Below are 16,380 nucleotides of genomic sequence, written 5' to 3' on the forward strand. Positions count from 1 at the left end.
GTTTTAATGATGCATTATAATGTTGGGATGAGAGTGCTTTAAGCAGATGCTACAAACAAGGATGAACTCAGTGGGTTAAGGAGTATCTGTTGGAGCTGGGGCTGTGTAGGAATTGTCATCATTTAAAGTACATTTATTATCAAAGTATGTATACAGTATACAACCTTGAGATTCATCTCCTTACGGGCAGCCACAAAACAAGAAACCTAAAAGAACCCATTAAATAAAGACCATCGAGCACCCAATGTGCAGAGAGAAAAAAAATCCATAAAACCATAAGACCATAAGACAAAGGAGCAGAAGTAGGCCATTCGGCCCATCGAGTCTGCTCCGCCATTTTATCATGAGCTGATCCATTTTATCCTATTTACTCCCACTGCCCCGCCTTCTCACCATAACCTTTGATGCCCTGGCTACTCAGATACCTATCAATCGCTGCCTTAAAGACACCCAATGACTTGGCCTCCACTGCTGCCCATGGCAACAAATTCCATAGATTCACCACCCTCTGACTAAAAAAATTTTTTCTCATTTCTGTTCTGAAAGGGCGCCCTTCAATCCTGAAGTCATGCCCTCTCGTACTAGACTCCCCCATCATGGGAAACAACTTTGCCACATCCACTCTGTCCGTGCCTTTTAACATTCAAAATGTTTCTATGAGGTCTCCCCTCATTCTTCTAAACTCCAAGGAATACAGTCCAAGAGCAGACAAACATTCCTCATATGTTAACCCTCTCATTCCCGGAATCATTCTAGTGAATCTTCTCTGTACCCTCCCCAACGTCAGCACATCCTTTCTTAAATAAGGAGACCAAAACTGCCCACAGTACTCCAAGTGAGGTCTCACCAGTGCCTTATAGAACCTCAACATCACATCCCTGCTCCTATACTCTATTCCTCTAGAAATGAATGCCAACATTGCATTCGCCTTCTTCACTACTGACTCAACCTGGAGGTTAACTTTAAGGGAATCCTGTACGAGGACTCCCAAGTCCCGTTGCATCTCAGAACTTTGAATTCTTTCCCAATTTAAATAATAGTCTGCCCGTTTATTTTTTCTGCCAAAGTGCATAACCATACACTTTCCAACATTGTACTTCATTTGTCACTTCTCTGCCCATTCTTCCAATCTATCCAAGTCTCTCCGTTTCCTCAGCACTACCGGCCCCTCCACCTATCTTCGTATCGTCAGCAAACTTAGCCACAAAGCCATCTATTCCATAATCCAAATTGTTGATGTACAATGTAAAAAGAAGCAGCCCCAACACTGATCCCTGTGGAACACCACTGGTGACCGGCAGCCAACCAGAATAGGATCCCTTTATTCCCACTCCCTGTTTCTTGCCAATCAGCCAACGCTCTATCCGCGTATGTAACTTTCCTGTAATTCCATGGGCTCTTATCTTGTTAAGCAGCCTCATGTGTGGCACCTTGTCAAAGGCCTTCTGAAAATCCAAATATACAACATCCACTGCATCTCCCTTGTCTAGCCTACTGGTAATTTCCTCAAAAAATTGTAATAGGTTTGTCAGGCAGGATTTTCCTTTAAGGAATCCATGCTGAGTTCTGCCTATCTTGTCATATGCCTCCAGGTACTCTGTAACCTCATCCTTGACAATCGACTCCAACAACTTCCCAACCACCGACGTCAAGCTAACAGGTCTATAATTTCCTTTTTGCTTCCTCTATCGTGCAAAAGATAAATGTAAGAAAACAGAATTCAGAACTGAAGTTTCACAAAACTTACGACGCCAGGCATCACTGCAGATGGAGCAGGTTACAGCCTCAGTTCAGTGCCGAGCTGAGAGATTGTGGAGTAGTGAGCAGAAGCAGGAAAAACTAGCCTGTCCCTCACCTCCGGACCTTTTCATTCTGGCTGGCGCTTAAGTCACCCAAACATTCGATTGTTCCTTGCTTTTGGACAGCTCTGGGGCTTGGATCCCACCACCAAAATTCAGCCCGTACCCGACCTTTCCAATTCATCCCGGCACTTCAATCGATCAGGCATTAGGTCTTACCTCGCTCCCACCTCCTCTTGCCTCCACCATGCCTCACCTTCGCCTCCTCCCACCTAGTCTCGCCTCTGCACGCCTCTCCATTGTTAGCAGTGATCATTATTATCAAGGTGTGTTGTAGTTCTTTAAGTTTTGTATTTTGCTGCCGATAAGTAGTCGCTGGCCATCACCAGTGCCATCTTAAACCAGAATCACTGATGTAGGGTTTCTACCCAAAATGTCTACGGTTCCCTGCCCACCCCACCCCCCACAGTTTACCGCGTTATTGGTAAAATCTCAGTTGGTGATGAAGCGGTACTCTCTGTTTACTCTTTGCCTTGCAAATGGGTGTAATACCCAGAATGTTCACGCCAACAACAAAGGTGGAAGGGGAAGTCTAGAGAACTCACACCAGTCGTCATCGAGGGGTCAGCAGTGGAAAGGGTGAGCAGATTCAAGCTCCTGAGCATCAATGTCTCTGAAGATCTATTCTCTGCCCATCACAATGATACAATCATGAACAAGGCACACCAGTGGGTCTACTTCATTCGGAGTTTGAGAACATTTAGTATGTCATCAAAAGTTTCTATAGCTGTGAGATGGAGAGCATCCAGCCTGGTATTGATTCTCCAGCGCACAGGATTGAAAGAGACTGTAGAGCAGAGGTTCCCAACCTGGGGTCTGTGGACCCCTTGGGTAATGGTAGGAGTCCAAGGCATAAAAAAGCCGTAGCGGGTTGTAAACTCCATCTTGGGTACTAACCTTCCCACCAACAAGGAAATCTTGAAGAAGCAGTGTCTCAAGAAGCTGGCACCCATCATTAAGGACCCCCACCAACCCGGACATGGCCTCCATCTGGGAGGAAGTACAGGAGCCTGAATCACTGAGTAGTTCATAAACAGCTTCTTCCCCTCCACCATCAGATTTCTGAGCGTTCCATGAATTCATAAAAATTACTGCATTATTCCTTTTTTGCACTATTTATCTACTTACTTTTGTAATTTATAGTCATTATACATCTTTGCACTGTACTACTGCTGCAAAAGAACACATTTCACCTCATATAACTCAGTGATAATAAATTTGATTCTGACTTTGGTAACGCCATACAGCATTGTAATGCATCAGACTGCAGGCAGAGAGGAACAATCAGATTAGTCCCTTAAACTGAAACTGGTGAGATATATAAAAAAAAATCCACTCACCTCTATAATTGCAATTTGATAATCTTGTCTCTAACAATCACAACATCTTCCTTTTAATTGTTGTTTTATTTTTGAGCCTTCTGTGATCTTTATATACAAACAGCATAACATTCAAAATTCAGACATTTATAACATAAATCACTGCAGATTTAACAGTTGTTTCCCTTGTATTGACTGATGACTATCATAGTATGAAAAGGTAAACTGTAATTTGAACCATTCAGATTTCCTCTTCCCTATCTTGCCCCATTGTGACAAACTGCCAAGCTTACCCTCCCGAAACAGGCAAGGATGCCATGGTAGTGTAGCGGTTAGCACAACACTTTACGGTACAGGCGACATGGGTTCAATTCCTGCTGCTGCCTGTAAGGAGTTTGTACATTCTCCACGTGACCACGTGGGTTTCCTCTGGGTGTTCCAGTTTCCTCCTCCAGTCTGACGGACTGTTTAAATGATCATTGTAAATTGGCCCGTGATGAGGTGAGGGTTAATTCAGGTGCAGCTTGAACGACCGGACAGGCCTACTCCACAATGTATCTCGATAATAAATGAATAAATGTTGGTTCCATTTGCAATTGTCAGTCGGATTTCATCGCTCGACATTTACCACTCTGCTCTTTGCGAATCTTTACAGTTGTAGCTGTCAGCCTTTTTCTCAGATGGTTGCACTTCAGAATTACAGTCAAGCCAAGCTACAGGATCAAAGCACACAGTCAAAGCACACAGCTGACATTCTGGTAGAAAGTTGATGGAGAGTTGCTTCCGTGATGTAACATCAAATCAGGCTGTTATCCGTTTGATTATAATGGGTACTGAAGGTCTCATAACTGTATCTGAAGGGCAGTTCGCCTATCACCTACAAGAGAAAATCTGTAGATGCTGGAAATCCAAGCAACACACACAAAATGCTGGATGAACTCAGCAGGCCAGGTAGCATCTATGAGTATAGTCAACGTTTTGGGCCAAGACCCTTCTATCACCTTCTTGCTATTCTCCTTCCCCTCCCCCAACTTTGTTTATTCTGGCATTTCCTCCCTTCTTTTCCAGTCCTGAAGAAGGGTCTCGGCCCGAAACGTTGCCTGAACTGCTGAGTTCTTCCAGCATTTTGTGTGTGTTGCAATGATTCCCCTGCCACCATTGAGATCTATCACTAGGATTGTGAGCAGTTTACTGTTTACCTGTGCTGCATTTTGAATTATATTTTATTAACTTACTTATGGTAATATTTTGTTTTATGTGCTGTGTGTGATATATGTTTTGTGGTTGCACTGTGGTCTGCAGGAGTGTTGTTTCAGTTGGTTGAATACGTGTACAGTCAGATGACAACAAACTTGAACTTGCTCTTGAACTGTTTATTCTAAAGGGAAACCTGTGTGCATTTTAAAGCATTTTGAGATTTCTTCACAGATGTTGCCCTTCACAAATTTACAAGGATGTTGCGAGGACTTGAGGTCCTGAGTTATAGAGAAAGATTGAATAGGTTAGAACTTTATACCCTGGAGAGCAGGAGAATGAGTGGGGATTTGATAGAGATACACAGAATTATGAGGATACAGATAGGGTAAGTGCAAGCTGGCTTTTTCCATTGAGGTTAGGTGAGATGAGAACTAGATGTCAGGGGTTAAGGGTGAAAGATGAAATGTTTAAGGGGAACATGAGGGGGAACTTCACCCAGAAGGTGGGTACAAGTGTGGAACAAGCTACAGTGGAATTGAATTGGTGGATGTGGGTTCAACTGCAACATTTAAGAGAAATTTGGACAGATAGATAGGAGGGCAGTGGTTAAGGTGCAGGTTGTTGGAACTAGGCAGATTCAGCATGGACTAGATGGGCTGAAGGGCCTATTACTGTGCTGTTTTGCTCTATGATTCTATAAAGATGGTGTATAAAGCAAGCACTTCTTTCCCCTTTTGCAGGTCTGACCACACTGGTGTGTTGTATGGACATATCAATGAGTCCTATTCCCAAGTACCTGATCTAATTTACCACTGGTTATCAGGATGTACACCTAATCTGAGTTCTATTCACCTCCCGTTTTCACATGCTTAATAGACCTCCGATCTTCTCCTGAGAGCGAAGTCAGGCAGCCCTGTAAAGTGAACCATGCATTCTTGCTACCACAGCCATCCTGAAGCAGAATATTTCAAGTATGACTCTGATTGACAGGTTACATTGATGAAGATGCACATTTAACCACTTCACAGTTCAGATTTGGAAGGTACTCTCAGAGGCCACTTTAGAACATAGAATAGTACAGTACAGTACAGGCCCTTCGGCCCACAATGTTGTGCCGACTCTCAAACCCTGCCTGCCATATAAGCCCCCACATTAGATTCCTCCATATACCTGTCTAGTAGTCTCTTAAACTTCACTAGTGTATCTGCCTTCACCACTGACTCAGGCAGTGCATTCCATGCACCAACCACTCTCTGAGTAAAAAACCTTCCTCTAATATACCCCGTTGAACTTCCCACCCCTTACCTTAAAGCCATGTCCTCTTGTATTAAGCAGTGGTGCCCTGGGGAAGAGGCGCTGGCTATCCACTCTATCTATTCCTCTTATTATCTTGTACACCTCTATCATGTCTCCTCTCATCCTCCTTTTCTCCAAAGAGTAAAGCCCTAGCTCCTTTAATCTCTGATCATAATGCATACTTTCTAAACCAGGCAGCATTCTGGTAAATCTCCTCTTTACCCTTTCCAATGCTTCCACATCCTTCCTATAGAGAGGTGACCAGAACTGGACACAATACTCCAAGTGTGGCCTAACCAGAGTTTTATAGAGCTGCATCATTACATTGCGACTCTTAAACTCTATCCCTCCACTTATGAAAGCTAACACCCCATAAGCTTTCTTAACTACCCTATCCACCTGTGAGGCAACTTTCAGGGATCTGTGGACATGTACCCCGAGATCCCTCTGCTCCTCCACACTACCAAGTATCCTGCCATTTACTTTGTACTCTGCCTTGGAGTTTGTCCTTCCAAAGTGTACCACCTCACACTTCTCCGGGTTGAACTCCATCTGCCACTTCTCAGCCCACTTCTGCATCCTATCAATGTCTCTCTGCAATCTTAGACAATCCTCTACACTATCTACAACACCACCAACCTTTGTGTCGTCTGCAAACTTGCCAACCCACCCTTCTAACCCCACATCCAGGTCGTTAATAAAAATCACAAAAAGTAGAGGTCCCAGAACAGATCCTTGTGGGACACCACTAGTCACAATCCTCCAATCTGAATGTACTCCCTCCACCACCACCCTCTGCCTTCTGCAGGCAAGCCAATTCTGAATCCACCTGGCCAAACTTCCCTGGATCCCACGCCTTCTAACTTTCTGAATAAGCCTACCGTGTGGAACCTTGTCAAATGCCTTACTAAAATCCATATAGATCACATCCACTGCACCACCCTCATCTATATGCCTGGTCACCTCCTCAAAGAACTCTATCAGGCTTGTTAGACACAATCTGCACTTCACTTTATTAGATACAGGAGCACAGCAGCCCATCCACTTTGAGGTTGAACATGTAGTGCATTCAGAGATGCTCTTCAGCACACCACTGTTGTAACGTGTGGTTATTTCAGTTGCTGTTGCCTTCCTGTCAGCTTGAAGCAGTCTGGCCATTCTGCTCAACCTCTCTCATGAACAATGCATTTTTGCCAACAGAACTGCTGCTCACTAGATTTTTTTTTGCTTTTTTTGCACCATTCTCTGTAAACTCTAGAGACTGTTGTGTGTGAAAATCCCAGGAGATTAGTGGTTTCTAAGATCCTCAATTCACTCTATCTGGCACCAACAATCATTCCACAGTCAAAGTCACTTAGATCACATTTCTTCCCCATTCTGATGTTTGGTCTGAACAACAACTGAACCTCTTGGCCGTGTCTGCGTGCTTTTATGCATTGAGTTGCTGCCGCGTGATTGACTGACTAGATATTTGCATTAATAAGCAGGTGTACAGGTGTACCTAATAAAGTGGCCACTGAATATATATATGAAAGCAAGTTAGAAGACTGTTTATAACTGCCCAGAAAGTTAGGGAGTATCTTCCTCTGGAGAATTTCTACATTGAAGATCATATATTCTAATTAAATTTTACAGCTAATATATTTTAATGTAAGAAAGGAAAAAATGAAGCAGTATTTTAATTTGCAATGTACCAACCAAACTGTTGTTTGTCCTTATTTAGATATTGATGCTTCACCATACTAATTAGCAGAGAAACTCTATCTCTGCTAACTTAATCTACATAGACTCTGTACTCATTCGTCTCTTAATAGCTTCTCATTAAATGCAACCTGGCACTGGCCTCAAACTGATAATCTTCTACTCCCCAAGTGAAGCTGATGCCATTCTTTCCTGGGCCCAACATGTTGATGCAGTTATGAAAAGGCACCAGGGGGGCACAGATTCAGAATACAGAATGAGGCCAATGCCACCTTCAAAGGCATCTTCAAAAGGTGGTGCCTCAGAAAGATGGCATCCATCATTAAGGACCGTCATTGTTCATGAAATGTCCTGTTCTCAATACTATCATCAAGGAGGAGCTGCAGGAGCTTGAAGACACACACTCAACATTTTAGGGACAGCTTCTTCCCCTCTGCCAAGTTCTCTAAACCAACAATGAACCAACCCATGAACACTATTCTTTATATATATAGTATATAGTATATTTAGGACCAGAGAGCACAGTCTTGGGCCTCAGAATAGAGGGGTGTCAATTTAGAACAGAGAGGAGCGGGAATTTCTTTAACCAGAGTGTAGCAATCTGTGGAATTCATTGCTATAGATGGCCGTGGAGGCCAGTCATTGGGCAAACTCAACATGGAGGTTGAAAGGTTCTTGATTAGTTAGGGTGTTAAAGGTTACAGGGAGAAAGCTGGAGGATGGGGTTGAGAGGGGTAATAAATTAATTATGATTGAATGGTGAAACAGACTCGATGGGCTGAATGGCCTAATTCTGCTTCTATGTCTAATGGCCTTATGGTATATATATGTATGTACCTCTGTGTGTGTGTGTGTGTGTGTGTGTGTGTGTGTGTGTGTGTGTGTGTGTGTGTGTGTGTATGATTCTGCTTCTTTCCTGCTCAATATTTTGCGGGCAATCTTCCTTTCTGGTCAGTATTAGCTGATGCTTTTCAGAAATGCTGTGACTCAGAATGTGTTGACTCATAAACACCAGACCCCTGAACACACCTGTATCAACAATGTCTAGATATTGATGTTTCCATCTGCTCTCTCGGATGGGTATAAAAGTCTGCATGGCACTGTTTTGTGGAAGAGCTGGGGAGGGAGTAATTCTTGGTTTGGTTTATGCTTGTCAGGTATATTGAGAGACAGTGAAAAGATTTTGTTTCAAAATCAGAATCAGGTTTAATATCGCCGGCGTATGTTGTGAATTTTTTTGTCTTTGCAGCAGCAGTACAATGCAATACATACTAATAGAAAAAACTGTGAATTACAGTATATTTACAGCATATTAAATCGTTAAATTAAATAAATAGTACAAAAAAGTAGTGAGCTAGCATTCATGGGTTCAGTGTCCATTCAGAAATCTGATGGCAGAGGGGAAGAAGCTGTTCCTGAATCGTTGAGTGTGTGCCTTCAGGCTCCTGTACCTCCTTCCTGATGGTAACAATGAGAGCAAGGCAAGACCCGGGTGATGGGGTCCTTAATTTTGGATGACGCCTTTTTGAGGCATCGCCCCTTGAAGATGTCCTGGATGCTATGGAAGCCATCCAGCCACCATTCCATACACACCCAAGGGTGTGCCAGGGGCAGCCCGCAAGCGACATTCTGTCGCCAACATGTCCACAATGTTCCATAGAACAACGCAGAACACAACAGGTAACAAAACTAGCTCCCGTTCCTCCCCTCCCACCTCTAACTCCAAGGTAGTCCGTATTCTTCGGCCTTCAGCCTCCAGCTTCGCACTTAGACGTGGACACGCGGACATTTGGACCTTCGTCTTCCCCAGCGGACTGGCAGACTCAGGATCCGACCAAAGGGCATCGACTTCCAAACGTCGTATTCGACCTTCGCGATGCAATTCTTGGCACTGACCGGCAGATCACTGAGCACCCGGCCTCGAACTCCGGACTTGCCGAAGACAGGACCCTAAATACTGAATAATACCTATTCCTCAGTCAACATTACTAATCGGTTATATGGGCATGATCATATCACGATCAGTACAATGCACATATCATCAGATAGGTAGCATTCACAAGAGAAAAAAAAGTAAGCATAAATTGTACGCAATTTTTAAAAGAAAGAACACAATTAGAATAGAAAAGAAAGTAAAGAACTAACTGTTTTTAATTCAAGAAATAATTTAACGAGTGGCAGGCCATTCAGCCTTCTGAAATCGTGGCTATCTCTTGCAACAGATCCGATACCCTCCGCTAATCTTTCATCCCTTCATGCCCTTAATATTTAATCAATCACTAACTTCGGCTCCTTTCGGAACCGGCGAATGAACTTCGGCTCTTTCCGGATCAGGCAGATGAACTTCGGGCTCCCTCCGGACGGCGCTCCCAGCCTTCGGCTCTTTCCGGAAGCGCCTCCTGAAGTTCGTCTCTTTCCGAACCGAGCTCCCAGTCTTCGGCTCTTTCCGGAAGCAAGTCCTGAATTTCGGCTCCTTCCGAACTCGGCTCCCGGCCTACGACTTCCGTTCGGCTCGGGCTGCGACCTGACTCGGGCACCTTCGGCGGGCCGTGCGCCGCCGGAAGCGGAGGGGGGAGGGCGGGGGGGACGGCGGGAGGGGGAATGAGGGGCTCGGCCAGCTCCAGTTCTAGTTCCGGGTTGGCGCGGTCGGTCGGTGGGAGAGGCGGTCTCCGAGGCCCCGGGGGTAGCGACAGGGGGGGTGGGGGGGAAGGAAACGGAAAAGACACCGGAGAGAGCGAGCGAGAGAGGGAGAGAAGGCGAGGGGAGAGCACCATGTGAGAGACAACCCCACGGAGCACTGCGAGGCGGCGTAAGTATGAGGTGGAGGGGGTGTGTATGTGTGAGGGGTCCCGGCTGGGCCTGGGACAAGGGGGCGGGGGAGGCCTCGGCCCACCACGTCGTGGGAGGCGGAGAGTGTGGCTGCCTCTGCCCGCTCCTCCGGGGAGCCTCCTCCTCTTTCCTCCCCGTGGGGAGGGAGGGGTAAGAGATCATCCCCAGGTCCCAGTGGCAACCGAACATATTTAATTTAACTTTATTTTTTTTAATTCTCCTTTTCCCCCCACCCCATTCCCAGTTGCCAAGTCACTTAAATCAAATCAAACGTGACAGTGTTACCGCGCCAAATGCAACTTGGAGCCACTTTGTGTATGTGTGAGGAATACTGTCGTTATAACTTGCAGATTGCATAGTTTTTATGTTATATAGCAAAACAAGATGTATCTACTTTCTTCCACGCGGAGTTTTTATTGTACAACGACGTTTATCTACTTTCTTTGATGCTTAGTTTTTGTTACACAGCCAATCGTTTATCGTCTTTCTTCCACTTCCATGCATAGTGTTTATATTATAAGCAAGACATTTATCTACTTTCTTGCACGCGTAGTTTTGTTGTACAGCAAAACAGCATTTTTCTCTACTTTCTTCCACGTGTCCCATAAAATTATTAAAAGCGTTATTATATATGCACAGGTATCAAGTATGCAATTTATGTATTCATAGATGCGCGCACAGAAGTTCATTTTAAAATTTCTGCCTGCACTGTATTTCCTCCTTTTTTTTAATTTACCATGAAAATTATTTGAATTGCCTTCGACGTAACAATTGACGAGAGTCAAGTAACGAAACGGATTGTCCGTGACGCGCTCGTCTTTTATGAGGAAGCGTTGATGGTTGGACTTTTATTTTAGGTAAAAATACAAGGAGTCGCGTGATTCACAAGAAATATTAACTGCATGAATTATTTTTTCCGGGCCTCTACATATGTTCTTCCGAAAATTCTGAATCTACATGGTAAAAAAAAAAGTAAAATCTGCTCGGTTAATAGCACACTTGGTTGTAAACTGTTTATCAAAGGACTGTAAGTTACAAAAGCTTTCTGTACTGAATGAATTGGGACATTTTGATTGTGTGTAGAGTAATTTGTGTTATATATAAAGTGTCGTAATGGCCTGCGGTGAAAGCCGGGTTTTATAGTCTTTTAAAGATTTTTCCTGGACTCCAGTTACCCGAGATATGACCAGTTAAATAAAGTTCCTCCACTCTAGGCGGAATAATTCATTTTCTCCATTATTTTGTGGTAGAAAAATATTCAGGTTTTTGTATGTGCGAGGATAAGCCTGCACTTTTTTTGTCGGGTGTATGCCCGCCTAATCTCTCCTCCTCCCTCCCCCAATGAAAAGTACGAGTCAAATTCCAACGCAAGGTGCAATTTTCGAGTTGAAACTGTGTTACAATATTTGAATCGACACCCTTCCCACACTGCTTTTTTGCGGCCTGAAGAATTTAGTGTGGAGATTACATTGTTCCATTATGGAAGCTCAGATATGCAAATACGAAAATTGTCTCAAAGCAAAATGGAGTTTTTATTGTTTGTATCTGAAGGTCCTTTAAGCATCTTCAACTTAATAAATCCGCAGACTTGGTTGTTTATTTGGGCTGATGCCAACTTCAAAAAGATGCTTGTGATTTGTGACCTCATTGACATGTTCTTATATGCTGTAGGGTTTTGGTATTCTGATTTATTTTAAACAATAACAAGCAATTAGTCATTGGAATACAGAAACAGACTTCAAGTTTAAATGTTGTGAATGTCTCTGCCTCCATTAGCCCCTCAGGCAGTGTGTTCTAGATTCCTGTCACGTTTGGTGAAATGTTCTTCAACAGATACCCTCTAATTTCCTCCTGTCCTAACTTTAAACCTTTAGTTCTAGACACTTTTGCTCTGAGGAAAAGACTTAATCTTCTATTCCCTGCCTCTTGTAGTTCTGTACCTCTGTCATTTCTTCACCCTCTTCTGACTTCTCCAATGCAAGGAAAACAAACCTAGCCTATCCAATCTCTTCTCAGAATGGAACTGATCTATTTTGGTGGATTTCCTCTTTATTTATTGAGGTACAATGAGGAGTAGCCCCTTCCTTCCCTTTGAGCCACACTGTCCAGCAGTCGCCTGATTTAACCCTAGCCTAATCACTGGACAATTTACAATGGCCGGTTAACCTACCAACTGGTACGTGTTTGGACTGTGGGTGGAAACCCACACGGTCACAGGAAGAGTATACAGACAGTGGTGGGAATTGAACCTGGGTCACCGGTACTGTGAAGTGTTGTGTTAACCACTACATTATAGTGCCCTGTTCTCTCAACTCTCCTTCCTTCTGGTGACCAGAACTGCATTCAGTATGCCTGCTGTGAATGTTGATGTAGTGGTATGATAAACTCTTTTAGGTATGTGCCCGTATACCTTTAACCACACTGCAGCACTGTACACGCTCTTTGGCCCACAATGTTGTGCCAACATTTTAACTTACTCTTAACATCAATCTAACCCTTCCTTCTTGCATACCCTCATATTTTTCCCATCAGTCATAAGACATAGGAGCAGAATTAGGCCATTCAGCCCATTGAGTCTGCTCTGCCATTCCATCATGGCTGATCCCGGATCCCTCTCAACTCCGTACCACCTGCCTTCTCGCCATATCCTTTGATGCCCTGACCAATCAGGAAACGATTAACTTCTGCCTTAATTATACTCATGGAATTGGCCTTCACCGCAGTTTGTGGCAGAGCATTCCACGGATTCACTACTCTGACTTGTGTCTGTTCTAAAAGGTCGCCCCTCAATTTTGAGGCTGTGCCCTCTAGTTCTGGATACCCCCACCATAGGAAACACCCTGTCTAGTCCTTTCAACATTCAGTAGGTTTCAATGAGATCCCCACGCATTCTCCTAAATGCTAGTGAGTACAGGCCCAAAGCTGCCAAGCACTTCTCATATGTTAACTCCTTCATTCCCAGAATCATCCTTGTGAACCTCCTCTGGACTCTCTCCAATGACAACACATCCTTTCTGAGATGGGGAGCCCAAAACTGTTGGCAGTACTCAGTGTGCCTTGACTAGCATCTTATAAAGGCTCAGCATAATCTTCTTGCTTTTGTATTCTTTTCCCCTTGAAATAAATGCCAACTTTGCATTTGCCTTCTTTACCACAGACTCAACCTGTAAGCTAACTTCTGGGAGTCTTGCCTGAGGACTCCTAAGTCCTTCTGCACTTATCTAAGAGTTTCTTAAATGTATCTGCCTTTACCGCCACCCCAGGAAGGGCGTTCCATGCACCCACCACGCTCTGTATAGGAAAACTTACCTCTGTCATCCTCCCCATACTTTCCTCCGATACTCACCTTAAAATGATGCATTATTATTTATTTAGCGATCCTGGGATGTGTACTTCAAACATCTTCTGTTCCTTCATGCTTTCTGTATCCTCACCATCTGTGAATGTAGTAATCATACTGCCTACATCCAGATCGTTACCACAAATGAGTCCCAGCACTGACCTGTGCAATACTGCCAAGCTCTCTTTCCCCCCCCCCCCCCCCCCCCCCCGTCAACACTCTGCTTATTGCTGATACTACGTATGCCAACTTGCTCTGGAGTACGTTGCTCTAAATTTCTTTTTTAAAAAAACACAGTAGCAGCAGATGCTGAAAATCTGAAATAAAAAACAGTAAATCAATAAACTGGTGGTAGCGGAAGCTACATTTGGGGCTTTTAAGAGATGTTTATATTGACAATACGGAGAACATTCTAACTGGCTGCATCACCACCTGGTATGGGGGTGGGCTAAACAGGGAAAGACACTGAACAAAGTTGAAACAAGCTGCAGAAAGTGTAAACTCACTCAGCTCCATCATGGGCACTAGCCGCCCCAGCTTCCAGGACATCTTCAGAGAGCAATGCTGCAGATAGGTGGCATCCATCATTCAGGGCCCCCATCACCCAGGACATGCCCTCTTCTCATTGCTATCATCAGGAAGGAGGTACAGAAGCCTGAAGGCACACACTCATCGATTCAGAAACAGCTTCCTCCCCTCTGCCATCAGATTTTATAGTCATAGTCATACTTTATTGATCCTGAGGGAAATTGGTTTTCGTTACAGTTGCATCATAAATAATTAAATAGTAATAAAACCATAAATAATTAAATAGTAATATGTAAATTATGCCAGGAAATAAGTCCAGGACCAGCCTATTGGCTCAGGGTGTCTGACCCTCCAAGGGAGGAGTTGTAAAGTTTGATGGCCACAGGCAGGAATGACTTCCTATGACGCTCTGTGCTGCATCTCAGCGGACTGAATCTCTGGCTGAATGTACTCCTGTGCCCCCCAGTCCATGATGGCATGCAACTTGGACAGCATCCTCTTTTCAGACACCACAGTCAGAGGGTCCAGTTCCATCCCCACAACATCACTGGCCTTACGAATGAGTTTGTTGATCCTGTTGGTGTCTGCTACCCTCAGCCTGCTGCCCCAGCACACAACAGCAAACATGATCGCACTGGCCACCACAGACTCGTAGAACATCCTCAGCATCGTCCGGCAGATGTTAAAGGGCCTCAGTCTCCTCATTCATTTTGAATGGATATTGATTCTATAAACACTATAGCACTACTTTTATAAATCCCTTTTTGCACTACTTAATTTCACTTTTTAAATATATATGCTTACTGTAATTTGCAGTTTTATTATGTATTGCTATGTACTGCTACAGCATAACAACAAATTTTACAATGTATGCCAGTGATATCAGACCTAATTCTGAATTTGAGGAAAATGGAATGATGTAGACATTGTGTAGGCATAAGGGATTAGTTTGGTTAACCATTTGATATTAATTTATTTGGTCTAGCATAATGTGGGCTGAAGGGCCTGTTCCTGTGCTGTACTGTTCTGTGTTCTAAGTCCTGAGTACTCTCAGATCTATGGAAAGAGAGCTAGATTGGATGAAATGTCTTTGACATGAAAGGGTAACCCTGTTTCACCTTCCACAGTTGCTGGCTACCCTGCTGAGTGATAACAACATGTTTTGTTTTCACCTCTTGGACTCTAAACTTTTGGATCAGCTCCCGTGTAGGATCTTGCCGAAGGCCTTATTGGAAACCTTGTTGACTACATAAACCACTACAATTCGGTCAGGCTATCCCACGATTATTTTTGCTGGTGCTTTCTTCTGCTTTGTGATAGCTGCTTTAAACCACTTTCTACTTGCTCTCCTATTTCAGAATGTTGCATCTTAGATGTACTTCATTTTTCCCTGCGTCAAGAGTTTAGATCTGTCATGTTGGTTTGATTCTGTTCAATACCAGTTAGGAAGTGAGAGGAAAAGGTCAAGTGGTATGTCAAGTGTTTTTGAAGTCAAACTCAGCAGCAGCAGCTTGCATCTTTCCATCTTACCTGACAAAAGGCTGTGGCTTCTATATTTGCAAACATGATCTTTTGGATATGTCCATGATCACACACAATAAATATGGGTAGCTGATGTTTGTTCAAGCCACAACTGTGGCTAACTTTAGATGTAAAAGCTATTTAAGCCCTGGGAGTATTTTATTGCAAAAGATTTAAAGTAGGAATTACAGTCCGCCAAAAATTATTGCCTTTATTTTAAAAACACCTGCCTTTTGCATGTCAGTTTAATTCCATCCTTCACTCTTATGCTTTTGAAAGTTCCAATATGTTGTTGTTGAGTTATATTTCAAAATTTCTATTACTTTAGATCCGAAGGAAACAAAAGCAATTAGCATTATTGGGGTGTTTTTGTTCTGTTGCATTGTCCTTCATTCTTGATTTCCCCTCTTGAGTGTCTCTCATAATTGCATGTGATGAGTTACTGTGTTGACATCAGTGCTCCTCCATAGTGGGAATAAGCTTTAGTCCTCAGATGCTCACTGCTCTTGGTGTTTTATGACAGTGTGGTTTTAAACGCTCAGTTGTCTGTCCAAACTTCAGACAGCTTGGCACATAAAAATTACATAGAAAAAATGTTAAAGTTAGCGGTTACAGATGTACATTTGCATCAATCTTCTGCTTAGATGTGTAATCTGGCATGGTATTCTATTTGTGTTTAGTGTAAGGAAATCATAACTTTATAGCATCTTTAGTACAGCATACTGAACCCGAAGTAGCATTAGTGTGATCACTTGAGTTGAGAATGATGTTCTCCTAAAGTAGGGGTTCC

At 43.5% G+C, this 16,380-nt stretch overlaps 1 protein-coding gene across 1 annotated transcript in view; it reads left to right on the top strand.

The window, feature by feature from the left end:
* The first annotated feature begins 10,099 nt into the window (after positions 1-10,099).
* Positions 10,100-16,380, top strand: part of zbtb34 (zinc finger and BTB domain containing 34) — a 38,765-nt gene continuing 32,484 nt past the window's right edge. The window contains exon 1 of the mRNA XM_072240014.1: positions 10,100-10,181. The gene's annotated coding sequence lies outside the window, so the exon portion shown is untranslated. The remainder of the gene's footprint in view (positions 10,182-16,380) is intronic.

The sequence above is a fragment of the Mobula birostris genome, chromosome 22 (assembly GCF_030028105.1).
Source record: "Mobula birostris isolate sMobBir1 chromosome 22, sMobBir1.hap1, whole genome shotgun sequence".
NCBI lineage: Eukaryota > Metazoa > Chordata > Chondrichthyes > Myliobatiformes > Myliobatidae > Mobula > Mobula birostris.